Source organism: Ornithorhynchus anatinus, chromosome 4 (genome assembly GCF_004115215.2).
Source record: "Ornithorhynchus anatinus isolate Pmale09 chromosome 4, mOrnAna1.pri.v4, whole genome shotgun sequence".
NCBI classification, from domain to species: domain Eukaryota; kingdom Metazoa; phylum Chordata; class Mammalia; order Monotremata; family Ornithorhynchidae; genus Ornithorhynchus; species Ornithorhynchus anatinus.
Genome location: NC_041731.1, coordinates 98,885,958 through 98,904,899, shown reverse-complemented (window position 1 = coordinate 98,904,899; position 18,942 = coordinate 98,885,958). Strand labels below are relative to the sequence as shown.

The 18,942-nt window shown below is 44.7% G+C and overlaps 2 pseudogenes; both read right to left on the bottom strand.

Annotated features, from left to right (window-relative positions):
- Positions 1-2,296: 2,296 nt before the first annotated feature.
- On the bottom strand, positions 2,297-6,093 carry LOC114811262 (annotated as a pseudogene).
- A 4,324-nt stretch (positions 6,094-10,417) lies between these two features.
- LOC114811261 lies at positions 10,418-18,632 on the bottom strand (annotated as a pseudogene).
- Between the last annotated feature and the right edge of the window lie 310 nt (positions 18,633-18,942).

The window sequence follows — 18,942 nt, the reverse complement described above, 5'->3', positions numbered from 1 at the left end:
TATCGAGAGCTCCTCCCACACAGTAAAATGGATTTACATGCAGTAGGCACTCAGTAAATGCTATAGATGATGATGATCATGATGATGAGATGATACAAAACCATGCAACTACAGGCAGTCCTTCAATTTACAAACCAATTGATTATTAAAAACAGCATCTCAAGTCAATATGTTATAAGGTGGAACCAGTTTTCTCACAGGATCAGTCAATCAATTGTATATATTGAGCGCTTACTCTGCGCAGCGCACCGTACTAAGCATTTGGGAAAATACGCTATAATAGAGTTGATAGACACGTACCCTGCCCACAGTGAGCTTACAGTATAGAGGGGGAGACAGACATTAATAATAAATAAATAAATTACGGCTATGTACATACGTTTGTGGAGCTGAGGTTGGAGTAATTAAGGGTACAAATCCAAGTGTAAAAGTGATGGAGAAGGAAGAGGGAGTAGGGGAAATGAGGGCTAAGTCAAGGAAGACCTTCAATATTGCTTTGAAGGTGGAGATAGTCTCCCCCTTAGAATGTAAGCTCGTTGTGGGCAGGGAATGTGTCTGTTTACTGTTTTACTGTACTTTCCCAAGCACTTAGTACAAGTCTTTGCACACAGTAAGTGCTCAATAAATATGATTGACTGACCGAGGAGAATTAGGATGGAGTAACGGTCATTGGATTTGGCAAAAAAAGAGATCATTGGTGTCCTTTGAGAGAGTAGTTTTAGGGGAGTGAAGGGGGCAGAAGCCAGATTTGGTGGGCAGGAGCAAGGAGAAAATTAGAGGAGAGGGAATGGAGGCAGCGGGTGTGGACAACTTGCTCAAGGTGTTTGGAGAGGAGTAGTAGAAGGGAGACAGGATGACAGCTGTAGAGAACGGTCGGGTGGTGGAGGTTTTTTTTTCAGGATATGGGATATGTGAGCAGGTTTGAAAGCAGTGGGGAAGAAACCATTGGAGGGTGAATAGTTGAAGATGGTTGTCAGGGATGGAAGAATGATGAAGGTGAGATTTTTGATAAGATGTAAAGCACAGATGGTCTTGTCTTATGCCGTCGAGTTGTTTCCGACCCATAGCGACACCATGGACAGGTCTCTCCCAGAACACCCTGCTCTCCATCTGCAATCATTCTGGTAGTGGATCCATAGAGTTTTCTTGGTAAAAATACAGAATTGGTTTACCACTGCCTCCTTCAGTGCAGTAAACTTGAGTCTTACACCCTTGACTCTCTCCCAGGCCATTGCTGCCCAGCATGGGTGAATTTTGAATTGAAGCAGATTGCCTTCAACTCACTAGCCACTGGCTAAGCTAGCAATGGAATGGACAGGCCTCTGCTTGACTCTCCCTCTCATAGCGGAGACTGGTAGAGGACTGGAAACTCTCCATGTGCGACCCTGAGAGGGGACAGATGGTGAGGGTGGATTTTAAAAGGAGGCATGAATCTCCCTTCTAGAGATTGTAAGAAATTAAGGGTACCTGAGTGCTTATTTTTCACTCCATTCAGGAGAGCAGCCTAGCAAAATTTAATATAGCAAATGTAGAAATGTTTGCTTTATGTCTGGGGCTTAAATCTAGATCTTCTTTCTGTTGCCAGCTTGACTGTCCCTTGGGAAGCCTGTTGGTCTCTGGCTCCAGTTTGCTATGCAATAAGGGATCTGTTATTAGTGGTCTCTGGCTCCAGTTTGCTATGCAATAAGGGATCTGTTACTATTCTGTCATCCTGCCTGAACCCAAGGTAGCTGATCCCTCACCTCAAGGTAGATACAAGGGGATGAGAGGTGGGGTTCTGTCCCAGACAAAGGGGGATCTCTCTGTGTGTGACCTTTCAACCTGACCTAGTGTCTGGTCTTCCAAAGCCCAGTAGGTGGGCCGGAAGCTGAACGGGAGCCTTGGAAGCAAGAGGGGAGAAAAGGGAGGAGGTGTATGCAGGAGCGGAAAGAGGATGAAGGTTCCAGGGAGAAGCTTGCTGCCCCAGAGCAAAGGCGGGACCCAGGCTTCCAGCTGTTGGAAGATCCCAGCTGGGACTCTGGTAGCATGCTCATTTGTATGTACTTTTATTACCCTATTTATTTTGTTAATGAGGTGTCCATCCCCTTGATTCTATTTATTGCTATTAAATTGTCTTGTTTTTGTCTGTCTCCCACAACTAGACTGTAAGCCCGTCAGTGGGCAGGGATTGTCTCTGTTGCCAAATTGTACATTCCAAGCACTTAGTACAGTGCTCTGCACATAGTTAGCACTCAATCAGTACTATTGAATGAATATAAGGGATTGCATAATTCACAGGTTTATTACATAATTATGACTACTGAGTGCTGAAATTTTTCGCTGCGATTATACAGCAGTCATCTTTGATAAAAGGTGAAAGCTCGTCAGCATATGACACACTGGATCTGCGCTCGGACAGAGGGCGATTTATTTCCTTCTTGAGAGCCAAAATCTCCGTCTGCATTTGGTCCCTTTCCTTCTGAAATCCTTCTCGATATAATCTAGCCTGTTTCTGTAGAAACAAAACAGCAATCTGAGAACTTTGGGACCGAGGGTGCCCAACATTTCATTTTTAATATGAGGCAAAATTACTTAAAATGACTGTTTAAGAGGTAGGTCACTGGGGACAGGGTGAAGAAGGGGAGAGAAAAGAAAGGAGGGGCAGGGAGAAAAGAAGTGAAGAGAGAGGAGAAAAGGGAGGTCAAGAGAGGGAGGTGAAGGGGTGGAGAGAAAAATGAGAAGGGAAAGAAGTGGAAGAGGAGGAAGCAGAGGTAAAGAATGGGAAAGGTGGCAGAGAAGAGAATAAGAGAGAAGGATGAGAAGGGAAGAATGGAGAAGGAGGAACCAGAGGAAAGGGAGAGTGGGTCAGGAGGAAAAGAGAGGAAAGGGAGAAATAGAAAAGAAGTAAGAAGGTTTTTGAGGGCAGGAACCTTGTCTTCTGCTTTGCTTGTACTCTCTCAAGTGCCTAATAGAGAGCTCTACCGACATCAGTGAATCTATCAACACTACTTAATGGATAAATAACCCTTCCAGTTGGGACATTAATTCCTTCTCCTCCTCCTTGTCTTCTTCCTCCCCACCTCCCCGACACCTCCTCCTCCCTGTCATCTCTACTCCTTCATAATCAGTCCCATGTAATTGACATTTATGAGAAGCAGCGTGGCTCAGTGGAAAGAGCCCAGGCTTGGGAGTCAGAGGTCATGAGTTCAAATCCCAGCTCTGCCACTTGTCAGCTGTGTGCCTGTGGGCAAGTCACTTAACTTCTCTGTGCCTCAGTTACCTCATCTGTAAAATGGGGATTAAGACTGTGAGCCTCAAGTGGGAAAACCTGATTACCCTGTATCTACCCCAGCGCTTAGAACAGTGCTCTGCACATAGTAAGCGCTTAACAGATACCAACATTATTATTATGCCTGGATCCCAAGAGCCTGGATGAGCCCTAGGATAACTGTCTTAGAATTGAGGGTGATCAGCCACGTGGGACAGGGATTATATACATCCCGATTTACTTGTATCCACCCCAGTGTTGAGTACAGTGACTGGCACATAGTAAGCGCTTAACAAATACCGTAATTATTATGAAATACCTGGAGTTTCAGAGGTAGCGTCTCCCTTTGCTCTGCCAGTATTTGCTGCCTTTCCTCTTCCATCTTCTGGGCCAGTTATTTTCAGATGTTTCCGGTAACTTTTCTCCTTCTCCTCCAACATTTGCTCACCCTTCTCCTGCATTTTCTGCAACTGCTTCGCTGTCTTTTTGGCAGCCTTAGCTTTTGCATGGTTCACTAATGGGAAAACAGTAAGTACAGAAATGAAGCAATACTCTCTCCTACTTAGACTGTGAACCCCTCGTGGGACAGGGACTGTGTCCAATGTGATAAACTCATTATTGCCCCATGGGTTAGAACAGGGGTTGACATGTAGTAAGCACTTAACAATTGCTATTAAAAAAATACTCCATCGTACCTGCCACCTATCTCTTTATTTGCTACAGCTCCTCCTTAAATGGAGCAGGCTTTTCTGAAAAGGCCTTACAGATTTTCCTCAGAAACTCCATATCCAGTAGACAACAGAATGCATACTCTGGACTGTAAGCTGTTTGTGGGCAGTGAATGTGTCTGTTTATTGTTGTACTCTTCCAAATGCTTAGTGCAGTGTTTTGCAGACAGTAAGCGCTCAATAAATATGATTGAAGTGAATGAATGAATGCAGGAATGAATAAATGAATACTCCTCGAGTTAAGAGCTAAGGAGCAGATAGAATTCAGCACAGAATTCTAAGCAGCCTAAGGAATTAAGTTTTGGGAAATCAAGAACCCTAAGACAACAAAAAAATCTTGATTTTTTTCTAAAGCAATTCCACATTAACAATTCATCCTCACAACATACCCGTTGGATTGGGTTGTGACAGGTGTCATTACAATTTACAGATGTGGAATCTAAAGTTTGGAAAAGAAGCAATTAATGAGAGATCACAATGCAGGCCACAAGCCTGAATGAGACGTAGAACCCAGCTCTCTGGACTCCCTCACCCGTGCTTTCTCCACTAGGTCACGTTACCTTTTTTGACTCCTTACCTAAATCTCCCTGTCCATTTCCGAGAGTTACTTATCGGCTTGCAATGTTGCTTCCTCCATATCTTCCTTGGACTGTAAATACTGGAAAAGTGTTTCCTCAGCCTGGACACACGGAGAAAACCAGTCAGAAATGTAAAATAGTGAGTTGGGGTCAACAGAATGGCTTTTTAAAATTAAGGTTCTTGCTAAGTCCCCCAAACTCCCTTTCTGGAAGAGTCAGGGAGGAACACAAAACTATCCCAATTGTGAGTTTGTTATGAGGAGGGATCGTATGGGCTAATCTCCCCAGTGCTCAGTAACTCAGTAACAGTGCTTACTAACTACTGCTGTCTCCCTGTCCCACATGGGGTTCCCAGGCTTAATCACCATTTTGCAGATGAGGTAATTTAGGCACAGAGAAGCAGCATTGCTCAGTGGAAAGAGCCCGGACTTGGGAGTCAGTGGTCATGGGTTCTAATCCCAGCTCTGCCACATGTCAGGTGTGTGACTTTGGGCAAGTCACTTCACTTCTCTGTGCCTCAGTTACCTCATCTGTAAAATGGGGATGAAGACTGTGAGCCCCACGTGGGACAACCTCATCACCTTGTATCCTCTCCAGCACTTAGAACAGTGCTTTGCACATAGTAAGCTCTTATGTCATCATTATTATTATTATTATTATTATTATTTTTTGCCCAAGGTCACGGAGCAGACAAGTGGCGGAGCCGGAATTAGAATCCTGATCCTTCTGACTTCCAGGCCACTAGGCCACGATGCTACTCCTCATCTGTCCAAGACCTGCTCAAGGACAACAACTTCTCTCTCCCATTGGAGTGGAAGCTCCCTGTGGGCAGGGAATGGACATGGTGCTATGTTGAACTTTTCCAAGTATTTAACATTGTACTCAGTAGGGGCTCAGTAAACAGCATTATTACTACTATTACCTTCCTCCTTGACTCTCTCACCCACAGCCCCTATCACCTATTCCAGATCTTTACTCTCTCCTGAACCCCTCCCCAGTGTTCCCACCTCATCCCCCTCTAACTACCGTGGAACTTGCCAACAACTTTATTGGCAAAAGAAAATATATCTTCAGGTGCAAACTTCCCCAATCCCACCCTCCCCTTCCCAATGCTCTTCTACCTCCATACTAGTGCTTAGAACAGTGCTTGGTATATAGTGTTTCATGAATAATAATAATAATAATAATGGCATTTGTTGAGCGCTTACTATTTGCCAAGCATTGTTCTAAGCGCTGGGGTAGATACAAGGTAATCAGGTTGTCCCACAAGGGGCTCACGGTCTTCATCCCCATTTTACAGATGAGGTAACTGAGGCCCAGAGAAGTCAAGTGACTTGCCCAAAGTCATACAGCTGACATTGGCGGAGCCGGGATTAGAACCCATGACCGGGATTAGAACCCATGACCTCTGACTCCCTAGCCGGGGGTCTTTCCACTGAACCACCACCGTTATTATTATTTTTATATTCACATTCTCCTCTTTCCCAGCTTTCTTTCCAGAGAAGATCTCTGATCCACTCTTAAATCTATCCACATACATCTAGACCTCCACTCTCCCCACTTTCAAAGCCTTATTAAGGTCACACCTCCTCCAAGAGGCCTTCCCTGATTAACCCCTTTTCCCTCACTCCCTTTCTCTTCTGTGTCATCTATGGCCTTGGATCTGTACCCTATGGGCACTTGGTAACCACCCTAACCTCAGCCCCACAACACATATATATATATACATCCAAAAATTATTTATTTATATTAATGTCTGTCTCCCCCTCTAGACTGTAAGGTCGTTGTATGCAGGGAATGTGTCTACTAATTCTGTTCATTCATTCAGTTGTATTTATTGAGCACTTACTGTGTGCAGAGCACTGTGCTGAGCACTTGGAAAGTACAATTCAGCAATAAAGAGAAACAATCCCTGCCCACAGCGGGCTTACATTTTCAAAGAGGGGAGTCAGACATCAAAACAAGTAAAACAGACATCAATAGAATCAAAATAAATAAATAGAATTAAAGATATATACACATCAAAACAAGTAAACAGGCATTAATATAAATAAGTAGAATTACAGTTGTGTACATATCTACACAAGTGCTGTGGGCCGGCGGGGGTAGAGCAAAGGGAGCGAGTCGGGGCGATGGGGAGGGGAGGGGGAGCTGAGGAAAAGTGGGGTTAGTATTCTCTGCACACAGTGAGCACTCAATAAATATCATCTCTTGACTGCTGATGCTACCCTCTTCAACCTCTCACTTTCCACTGAGTCTTTTTCCCCTGCCTTCAAAAGTGATCAAGCCTCTTTAATGCTAAAACAGTCCTCCCTGAATTCCACTGCATCCTCAGATCTTCTTGTCTTCTCCATCAGCTCTCTTTTTGACCCAGTACATGTAGATTTCCACCACCTTCACTCCACCTAGACCTCAATCACCAAGGTGCCTGATGACAACAACCTCTTGGCCGCGTTTACTCTGGGCTCTACTCTGATCTATTCCTCCTTGTTCTCTCAGCCGCCTTCGACACCGCCGCTCACTAGTAATGCTATCTGACCTTCGTTTCACTGACTCTGCTTAGCCCTAGTTTTCTTTCTACCCGTTGAACCACCTCTCAGTCTCTTCCACTGTCTCTTCTTCCACCTCTCGACCCCTACCGTGGTTGCCGTTCTGTTCCGGCTTCCCGAACGAATCTCGAATTAAACCCACTTAAATGGGAAGCTTATCCATCCACTTGGATTTGTTTTCACTCCTATTTAAATGGCTTCCAGATACACCTCACTTACCTCAGTTTCTCACCTCTACACTCTCCTTTTGCCTCGAGGAAATCGCCACATGAATGTCCTGTTGATGTTTTACACTTAATGTGTCTGAAACTCAGCACCTCATCTTCCTTCCAAAACCTAGTCCTCCTCCCAGCTTTCCCAACACTGTCATCAATTCCATCATCCATTCTATCACAATCTGGTGCCATCTTTGACTCTTTGCTATATTCTAATTCTCACATGCAATTTACTGCTAAGTCCTACCGGTTCTTTCTCCCCGGCATTTCTTGGATCTGCCCCTTCTTTTCCCCCTAAACAGTCCACACCCTGCACTTAGTACAGTGTTCTGCACACAGTAAGCACTCAATAAATATGAATGAATGAATTCTTGTCATCTCCTGACTAGAATACTGTATTGGCTTTTTCAGTGGTCTCCCTGCCTCCAAACTCCCCCTTCTTCCACCTACTACCCTCTGTGGCTTGGATTATCTTTCTAAAATATTGTTTAGGAAGCGTTTTTTTACTCTTCAAAAATCCTCCAGGGGTTACCCAGTTTGCCCCACATCAAATACAAACTCTTGACCATTGGCTTCAAGATTCTATACCAATTCCTTACTTCTTAATTATCAGATCTCCTCACCCTTGACTCCCTATATTACATTTTTTTCCCCTCCCAAATTTTCCTTCTTTCTGTCTCTTCCTCTTGCCTTTCCTGCTTTGGCCTGTCCTGCCTGTTCACGCCTGTCCCACTGTCGACCCCTGGCCCACATTCTACCTCTGGCCTGGAATGCCCTCCCTAATCACATCTGCCAAACTAGCTCTCTTCCCCTCTTCAAAGCCCTACTGAGAGCTCACCTCCTCCAGGAGGCCTTCCCAGGCTGAGCCCCCTTTTCCCTTTCCTTGCTCTTCGTTCATTCACTCACTCATTCATCCAATCATATTTATTGAACACTTAAATGTGTGTATAGCACTGTACTAAATCCTTGGGATAGTACAATACCACAATAAATGGATACATTCCATGCCCATAATTAGCTTACAGTCTAGGGACAAGTTTATAGTCTAGAGACTAGTTTACTCTTGCTCATTCCCTTCTCCTGCCTGGATCACTGTCCACTTTCAAACCCACTAGACCACAACTCTCCTTAGATTCAAAACCAATCTAAAATCCTATTTCTTCCAGTAGGCATTCCCTGATTAAATTCCTCCTTCCAGGTCACATCATGCATTATGCACCGAGAGCCTTTCATAGAGATTTAGCAGAAAGGGAAAAAATAATCAGGAAAAATCAGTGTTACCATTTAGATAGGAAGTGGGAATATGTGAAAGACCCTGAGACAGAAATAATATATATGTGAGAGACAAGAAGAATATCATAAAATCACTTGCGTAGAAATTACACATTTAAACAAAATATTTTAAAAGGAATATACTATATACTCCAAGACTGAAACAAAGAAAGTAAATGGGTAATGATCAACAAATAGCATGGCCTAGGTTTCAGAGCACAGGCCTGGGAGTCAGAGGACTTGGGTTCTATTCCCGGCTCAGCTGTTTATCTGCTGTGTTACCTTGGGGAAGTCACTTAATTTCTCTGTGCCTCAGTTCCCCCATCTGCAAAATGGGGATTCAATACCTGTTCTCTCTTCTACTTTGACTGTGAGCCCCAAGTGGGACTTGATTATCTTGTATCTACCCTAGTTAACAAGCACTCGCTCACCTTACCCCCTCCTACCTCACCTCGCTACTCTCCTGCTACAACCCAGCTCATACACTTTGCTCCTCTAATGCTAAACTTCTCACTGTACCATGATCTCATCTATCTTACCACCCACCCCTCGCCCACATCCTGCCTCTGACCTGGAACTCCCTTCCTCCTCAAATCTGACAGACATTAATTCTCCCCAACTTCAAATCTTTATTGAAGGCACATCTCCAAATGGTCTTCCCTGACAAAGCCCTCTTGTCCTTTTCTTCAACTCCCCTCTGCTTCACCCTGTTTTTCTCCCTTTGTTCATCCCCCTCCTAGCCCCACAGCACTTATGTACATACCTGTAATTTACTTATTTATATTAATGTCTGTCTCCCCCCATAGACTGTGAGCTCATCGTGGGCAGGGAGTGTGTCCATTATATTGTTATAGTGTACTCTCCCAAGTGCTTAATTAATACAGTGCTCTGCACATAGTAAGCACTCAATACATATGATTGACTGACTGATTAACAAATACCATAGCTATTATTATCGACAAAATTGGAAGAGTTGAGAAACTGGGTTTGGTAGTAATCATGGGGGATTTCCTGGTAGATAATCAAAATAACTCAGGAGATGAAAAGAGGAGGTAAGGTTTGGATAAGATGATAACTTTTCTATTAACCCATCCAGACCTTAACTCCATTTCATTCATTCATCCAATCTTATTTATTGAGCGCTTACTGTGTGCAGAGCACTGTACTAAGCACTTGGAAAATACAATTTGGCAACAGATAAAGACAATCTCTACCCAACAACGGACACCTAGTCTAGAAGGGGGAGACAGACAACAAAACAAAACAAGTAGACAGGTATCAATAGCATCAAAATAGATAAATAGAATTATAGATATATACATATCATTAATGAAATAAATAGAATAATAAATATGTACAAATATACACAAGTGCTATGGGGGAGGGAAGGGAACAGAGGGAGAGAGTGGGGGTGATGGGAAGGGGAGGAGAAGCAGAAGAAAAGGGGGGCTCAGTCTGGAAAGGTCTCCTGGAGGAGGTGAGTTCTCAGTAGGGCTTTGAAGGGGGGAAGAGAGCTAGTTTGGTGGAGGTGAGGAGGGAGGGCATTCCAGGCCAGAAGTAGGACATGGGCCAGAGGTGGACGGCGGGACAGGCGAGAAGGAGGCCCAGTGAGGAGGTGAGTGGCAGAGGAGCGGAGTGTACGGGCTGGGCTGTAGAAGGAGAGAAGGGAGGTGAGGTAGGAGGGGGCAAGGGAATGGAGAGCTTTGAAGCCAATACTGTCATCTTTCTGTCAATGCTGTCCCTAAGTAGATGGAAAGTTTTGGGGCAAGGAAGACTTATGAGTGCCGTTGATTACGACGCTCCCCTGAAATACCTTGGTGTTGACATTTTAGAAGATGTAGGAGCAGAAGTATTCTGACTGTTCCACAAATTCAGGGTCCAGCTCATTTTCCTGGAGCTCCTCAAGATTGACGAGCTTCTTCCAGGTGGTCGATCGATCTGATCACAAAGCAATTCTTGGTTGGAAAAAACTGCCGGACACATTGCTGGGGAAGGTCAAATTGTTTCGCTTCCTGATTAGTCTCTGAGAGAGCAGAAAAAGAATAACTGGTAAGCTAAATGATGCTAATGATGGCATTTGTTAAGCCAAACAATGTCAAACACTGTTCTAAGTGCTGGGACAGATACAAGCTAATCGGATTGGATCCAGTCCCTGTCCCACAAGGGGCTCCCAGTCTTAATCCTCATTTTACTGATGAGAGAAGTTAGGCGACCTGCCTAAGGTTAAACAGCAGACAAGTGACAGAGCCAGAATTAGAATTAGTTCCTTCTAACTCCCAGGCCTATGGTCTATCCACTAGGACATGCTACTTTTCTAAAACTAAAATGCTTCCCCGGGCTCAGGCTGCATTTTTCAATAATAATAATTAAGGCATTTTTAAAGCGCTTACTATGTGCTAGACACTGTACTAAGCACAGGGGTGGGTACAAGCAAATTGGGTTGGACACAGCCCCTGTCCCACATGGGGTGCACAGTCTCAAACCCTATTTTACAGATAATGTAACTGAGGCCCAGAGAAGTAAAGTGACTTGCCCAAGATCACACAGCAGACAAGTGGCAGAGACGAGATTAGAACCCATGACCTTCTGACTCCCAGGCCGGTGCTTTATCCACTACACCATGCTGCTACCCTATAGTATACTATAGTATAGTATACTATAATAGTACTGTAGGCTTCACTGAGTCTATCTTCCTGGTACACCAGGAGTTAGGATGATGATTAACTGTTAGACAAGTAAGCCCTCCCCCCAAAAGATGAATTAACTTGACTCCGGAAGCACAATTATTCCAAACATTGGCTCAAACTCCCCTGTCAGAATAAGCAAAAGCTGGCAAAAACCCAATTCTGGGGCAAAACTCAGGCTTATGAAATCCTTTCCTGGGGTTGGCCGTGCCATTAGAGAATCCCACCCATTACCCGACGACCTCTCTTTAGTTTAAAGGGCGTGCTCCAGGTACTCGTCTTCAGTGATGGGGTGACCATCCAGGTTCAGTTCCATGGTAAAATCGCACACAGTCCACACAAATTCTGGGAAGAAACTCACTAATCCCCTGTGTCACCTACCCAATCAAGACTGGGCCCGACTTTGGTCCTGATGTGTTCTGTCAGTTCTGACACATAGCTGGGGATCCAGCTAAGGAAAAGGGAGAGAAACAGCCACATCCTATCAAACCTCTCTACATCCTCTGCTCTCTCTGTATCCCTAACCGCCTCCATTCTGCTTCTTGCTCTCAGTTAAATCAACTAGGGAGAAGGACAACCAGGGAGGAGTGACTCAAACTTTGTTCTGGCCTCGGTGATTTCCCCCAGAATACTGAAAGGATACTGGAGCTGGACCATGGCCTGCTGATTTATAGAGCCCACGCTGTTGTACACAAGTGTGCTGCTCAGCAGAACAGCCAGATGTCACTTTTGGGATTCTCCTCAGAGCAGAACAGACCTTGGGATATGACCAAATACCACTCCCCTAGCACTTCCTGGACTCCAATTCTTGGTGAGCAGTCGACTGTCAGGCTGGGATTCTAGGCTTTTACTCTGGAACCGAGTGCCTAGTAAGGTTGGTATTTGTTAAGCGCTTACTATGTACAGAGCACTGTTCTAAGTGCTGGGTTAGATACAGGGTAATCAGGTTGTCCTATGTAAGGCTCACAGTCTTCATCCCCATTTTGCAAATGAGGTAACTGAGGCAAAGAGAAGTTAAGTGACTTGCCCAGAATCACACAACTGACAAGTGGCAGAGCCAGTATTTGAACCCATGACCTCTTATTCCCAAGCCCAGGCTCTTTCCACTGAGCCATGCCTAGTACAGTGTTCTGCACATAGTAAGCGCTCAATAAATACTCTTGAATGAACCTTTGCTGAGGGAAATTAAATAAAAGGAGCTTATCTAATACGTACATATTCTGCCAATAACTTTCTGGTTTACATCCACTGACTTGGCTTCATTTTCAATAAAGATAGTGTCAAAACACTCACCTGGGTCCTATATAATAATAATAATAATGATGACGATGGTATTTGTTAAGCGCTTACTATGTGCCAAGCACTGTGCTAAGCACTGGGGTAGATACAAGGTAATCAGGTTGTCTCAAGTGGGGTTCACAGTCTTAATCCCCATTTGACAAATGAGGTAACTGAGGCACAGAGAAGTTAAGTGACTTGCCCAAAGTCACACAGCTGGTAAGCAGTGGAGCCAGGATTAGAACCCATGACAGAGGACTCCCAAGTCCATGTTCTTTCCTCTAAACTATGCTGCTTCTCTAGCTTCTATAGCTTCTATATCATATACATTTATATATCTTCTATATCTGCTTCTATATCTAGCACAAGATAATAATCAAACATTATTGAGCGCTTATAGGGCACAGAACACTGTACTAAGCTCTTGAGAGAGTACAAGAGAACAGAGTTACTAGACAAGCTCCCTTTTCACAAGGAGTTTGCAGTCTAATGGGGGAGATGGGCATTAAAATAAATTATGGATTCTTTATTTTTAATAGTACTTGTTAAGCACTTACTCTGTGCCAGACACCATACTAAGCACTGAGGAGGATACATATTTATCAGGTTGGAGACAGACCATCTCCCACATGGGGCTTGCAGTCTTTAATCCCCATTTTAAAGATGAGGTAACTGAGGACCAGAGAAGTGAAGTGACTTGCCCCAGGTCACACAGTAGACAAGTGGAGGAGCTGGGATTAGAACCTAAGCCCTTCTGACTTCCAGACTCGTGCTCTATCCATAGGCCACGCTGATCCTCATGTACAAAGGTACGGCAAGTATTGTGGGGCTGAGGGTGGGGTGCTTAGAGGGTACAGATCCAAATGCAAAAGCAACACAGAAGGGAGAGTGAATAAGGGTGACTTCATTCATTCATTCATTCATTCATTCATTCATTCATTCATTCATTCATTCAATAGTATTTACTGAGCGATTACTATGTGCAAAGCACTGTACTACACACTTGGAATGTACAAATCAGTAACAGATAGAAACAGTCCCTGCCCTTTGACGGGCTTACAGTCTAATCGGGGGGGAGACAAACAAGAACAATAGCAATAAATAGAATCAAGGCAATAAATAGAATCAAGATTCTATTGATGAAGGCTTAGTGGGAGAAGTCCTCTTGGAGATGTTGTGATTTTAACAAAATTTTGATGGTAGGGAGACCGGTGGTCGGTCATCTACGAGCAGTGTGCAACAGCATGGCCTAATGGACACAGCGTGGCCCTGGGAGTCCGGGGACCTGAGTTCGACATCCCGTTCCGCCATATGCCTCTGTGTGACCTTGGGCAAGTTACTTAACTTCTCAGTACTTCAGTTTCCTCATCTGTCAGATGTGGACTCAATGCCTGTTTTCCCTCCTCCTCTTCTTCCACTCTTAGCCTTCTGTGGGAGAGGGACCGTGACTGGCCCGATTATCTTGAATCTTCCCCAGTGCTTAAAATTAATCGCATTTATTTAGAGAGGAGCTTGACACATAGTAGGCTCTTAACAGATATTACTATTACAGTAAGAAGTGGGAGGGAGTTCCAGGCCAGAAGGAGGACATAGGCAAGGGATTGGTGGTGAGATAGACGAGATCGAGATGCAGAGCCTAGTAGGAGATCAGTGAGGCAAGGTAGGAGGGGGTGAGCTGAATGACTGCTTTAAAGTTGGTATTTGTTAAGCACTTACTATGTGCAGAGCACTCTTCTAAGCGCTGGGGTAGATACAGGATAATCAGGTTGTCCCACGTAAGGCTCACAGTCTTAATCCCCATTTTACAGATGAGGTAACTGAGACACAGAGAAGTTAAGTGACTTGCCCACAGTCACACAGCTGACAAGTGGCAGAGCTGGGACTTTAAAGTCAATGTTTAGGTGCTTCTGTTTGATGTGGAAGTGGATGGGCAACCACTGGAGGTTCTTGAGTGGAGAGACATGAACTGAATGAAAGAAAACTGACCCAGGCAACAGAGTGGAATAAGAACTGGAATAGGTAGGGAGGTCATCGAGGAGGCTGATGCAGTGGTCAAGGTGTGATAGGATAATTGCTTGGATTTAGACAGTCAACTATATTTGTTGAGCCCTTATTATATGCAGAGCACTGTACTAAGTATGATATAACAATAATCAGACATGTTCTCTGCCCACAATGAGCTTATGGTGTAGAGGGAGAGACAGACATTAGCGTGGCTCAGTGGAAAGAGCCCAGGCTTGGGAGTCAGAGGTCTGGGTTCAAATCCTGGCTCTGCTACTTGTCAGCTGTGTGACTGCGGGCAAGTCACTTAACTTCTCTATGCCTCAGTTAACTCATCTGTAAAATGGAGATAAAGACTGTGAGCCTCACTTGGGACAACCTGATTACTCTGTATCTCCCCCAGAGCTCAGAACAGTGCTCTGCACATAGTAAGCACTTAACAAATACCAACATATTATTATAAATACATAAATTACAGATATAATAATAATTATGGTATTTGTTAAGCACTTGCTGTGTGTTAAGCACTGGGGGAGATACAAGGTAATCAGGTTGTCCCACGTGGGGCTCACAGTCTTAATTCCCATTTTACAGATGAGGTAACTGAGGCACAGAGAAGTTAAGTCACTTGCCCAAGGTCACACTGCAGACAAGTGGCGGAGTCGGGATCAGAACTCGGGATCAGAACCCTGGTCCTCTGACTCCCAAGCCTGTGCTCTTGTCACTAAGCCTTGCTGCTTGTGATATGTATATAAGTGTCGTGGGGCTGGGAGGCGAGATGAATAAAGAGAGCAAGTCAGGGTGATGCTGAAGAGAGTGGGAGAAGAGGAAAGGAGGGCTTAGTCAAGAAAGGTCTCTGGGAGGAGATGTGCCTTCAATAAGGCTGTGAAGTGGGGGAGAGTATTTGTCTTTCGTTTATAAGGAAGGAGGGCGTTCCAGGCCAGAGGCAGGATGTGGGCGAGAGGTCGCTGGCGAGATAGACAAGATCGCACGGTAGCAGTTAGGATGGAAAGGGAAGGATAGCTTTTAGTTACATTGTGAGGGTTGAAACGACAGAATTGGATGACGGGCTGAATGGATGAAAGAGATGGGTGGAGGATAATGCCAAGGCTCCAGGCTTGTGACAGAGGGCAGATAGTTGTGTCTTCTTCAGTGATTGGAAGGTCATGGGGAGCACAGAGTTTGGGTGGGAAGATGAGGAGTTCCGTTTTGGACATGTTAAGTTTAAAGTGTCTGCAAGACATCCAAGTCGAGATATCCTGAAGGCAGGAAGAAATGTAAGACTGCAAAGAAGGCTCGTGATGAGCAGGGAACATGTCTGCTAATTGGGTTACATTATACTCTTGCACGCACTTAGTAGAGAGCAGAGCTCTGCTCATAGTAAGTGCTCAATAAGTACCATCGGTTGATTGATTGAAGGAGAAAAGTCAAGGCTGGAGTAGTAGGTAGATTTGGGAATCATCTGCACTGAGATGGTAGTTGAAGCCATGGGAGCGAATGAATTCTCCAAGGCAGTGGGTGTAGCTGGAGAATTGAAGGAGACCCAGAGACCCATCAAGAGACTCACACAGTTAGAAGTGGGAGTCCTCAAATCCGACAGATGATTACTCTACTTCAAAGCCTTATTGAAGGCACATCTCCTCCAAGAGGCCTTCCCAGACTAAGCCTCACCTTTCCTCATCTCCCACTGCTTTCTGCGTCACCATGGCGTGCTCCCTCAGCTGTTCCCCTCCCAGCCCCTTATATTCTTATATTTTATTATAAGAAAAATATCCATAGGTACATAGCTGTCATTTTATTTATTTGTATTGATGACTGTCTCCCCTCCCCCCAGACTGTAAGCTCATCGTGGGCAGGGAATGTTTCTGTTTAGGGTTGTATTGTACTCTCCCAGCTGTCTAGTACAGTGCTCTGCACACAGTGGGTGCTCAATCAATATGCTTGAATGAATGAAACAGAGGAGGAACCTGCAAAAGATTCTGCAAAGGAGTGGTCAAAGAGATAGGAAGAGAACTAGGAGAGGACAGTGTTAGTGAAGTCAATATTAATAACGTTTCCGGTAGAAGGTGGCAGCGAGAGGTCAAGGAGGATTAGGTTGGAGTAGAAGCCCTGGATTTTGCAAGGAGATCATTGGTCACCTTTGAGAGGGAAGTTTTGGTGGGGTGGAGGGGGCAGAAGAGATATTGGAGGGGGTCAAGGAGAGAATAACAGGAGAGAAGCATAGACAACCGATGTAGACAACTTTCTCCAGGAGTTTGGAGAGGAATGGTAGAAGGGTGATGGGGTTATGACTAGAGAGACCTGTGCTCAAGAAAAGGTTTTTTTTAGGGTAAAGGATACATGAACATGAAATCAGTGAGGAAGAAGCCATTAGAAAATGAATCGCTGAAGACGGTGGGTCAGGAATGACTTAGTGGATCCAGCACAGGCCGGTGAGTCAGAAGGACCCGGTTTCTAAGCCCTGATCTGCCACATGTCTGCTGTATGACTTTGGACAAGTCACTTCACTATTCTGAACCTCAGTTACCTCATCTGTAAAATGGGGATTGAGTATGAGCTTTATGTGGGACAGGGTCTGTGACCAACCTGATCAACTTGTATCCACCCCAGCACTTAGAACAGTGCTTGGCACATAGTAAGTGCTTAACAAGTATTTCATTACTATTGCTATTATTATTCATTATTAAGAAGCTAGAGGACCAGTGTTTTGATAATGTGTGAAAGGATAAGATTAGAGGCTCAGGAGGAGGAAGTAAATTTTGAGAGGAGGCAGGAGAGGGAAAGATGGGTGAGTGAAGAAAGGGCCAGGAGGAGGAAGGGGTTGGAGAGGAGCAGAAGAGATTTTAGGGAGATCATGACTAGTGGTTTGAATTTTATTTATGAAGTGGCCAGGCCATTAGGGGCAGGGGAGATTGAGGGGCAGCGGGACCAGGGTTTTGAGGAAGGAGTTAAATGTTTGAAACAGCTGATGTGGATAACGGGCATGAAAGTCAGTAAGGATGGAGAAATAATGTTATTGTGGGGATGAGAGGTCAGAGTTCAAGCGGATGAGAATGAACTGTAGAAACACAAGATAGGCACGGTCCTCAGCTCAGATACAGAAGTGGAGGAAGCGTACTGAGTAGGTAATACAGGGCTGTGGGTTATCACCATCGAGGAGAAGCCTATATCTAGAAAAGTTCACTCAGAGACTAGGCTGGGCTGCTATTTAAAGGAGGAGGTTTAACCAGAAATGGAGTGATGGTCTCCTGCTTCCTCACCTTCTCTACATCTCCCAACCCCTCGGTCATCAGAACCAGAGTGAGGGCTTTCTGTATGGGATGAGGAACACACCACATCCAGATTCCCTTGGTGTGAGCCTGCACTGTGGATCCCAGAGAGAAGTCCGCAAAGGAAAATGGAAAGCTGCATGCACAATGAAGCCACATGGGTGTTGGGTGACTGTTAGTTGCCAATCTTTTCTGATAGTATGCGGGAAATACCCTATCCTGTGGTGGGGAGAAAAATATGGGCAAAAAATATGGTTGATGATAAGAGGTGGTCTGAGATGATTTACAGAGCCAGTGCTGTTTAATTGCCACTAGAAAAATGGGCATTCATCCCAGAGGTCACGAGTATCAATTTCTCCAATTATGTTTTTGGTTGCCACCTCAAAGAATAACTTGGACTTGTGAGAAGCTTTACACTCTTTTCCCTAGAAAAATATCCCATCCCTGATAATGATCTTAAAGTGTATCCTCAGAGTTATCCAATTCATCTATGCCTCATTTCCTGTTTTTAGTGGAAGAATGTCTTGACTCTTCCTTAAAAAACTGGGGTCAAGGGTAAGGAGAAACTGCCTGTTGCTCTTTGTTTCCCAGATGGCTGAGGCTCTGCGGGAGATCTCTGAGTGAAAGGACCACTGTAGCTTTAAGCAGGCTACTCATCCTCCTTCTGTCCCACCAGCTTGTTCATCAGGTAGGACTTCTCAGTGTGATACAGGCCCACGATGGTCACCACAGGCTGGGAAATGACAGAGAGGATGGCCAACGCCTGGTGTTTCGCCACCAGCTGGCCACTACGGAGTTCTTGATTAGACATATGGAGGCAGGCGTGATCGGCGTGGTGGTCATCATGATTAATGGGATGAGTAAGTTGGAAACACAAAACTGATGTTTGGACTGGGGCAACAATTCATTGTCTCATTCCTGGCATTTTCAGGGCAATTCTCATCCTATAACCTGTACCTCTCATATTTGAGGGATTTGGTTGTATGGAAAGCCAAAATGTCATCACCATCTCCAGTAGCCCCCAGGCTCTTGCTTCCTGTCAGACATTCAATCATATTTACTGATCGCTTATTGTGTAGAACACTGTACTAAATGTTTGGGAGAATACAGTGTAAGAAGCA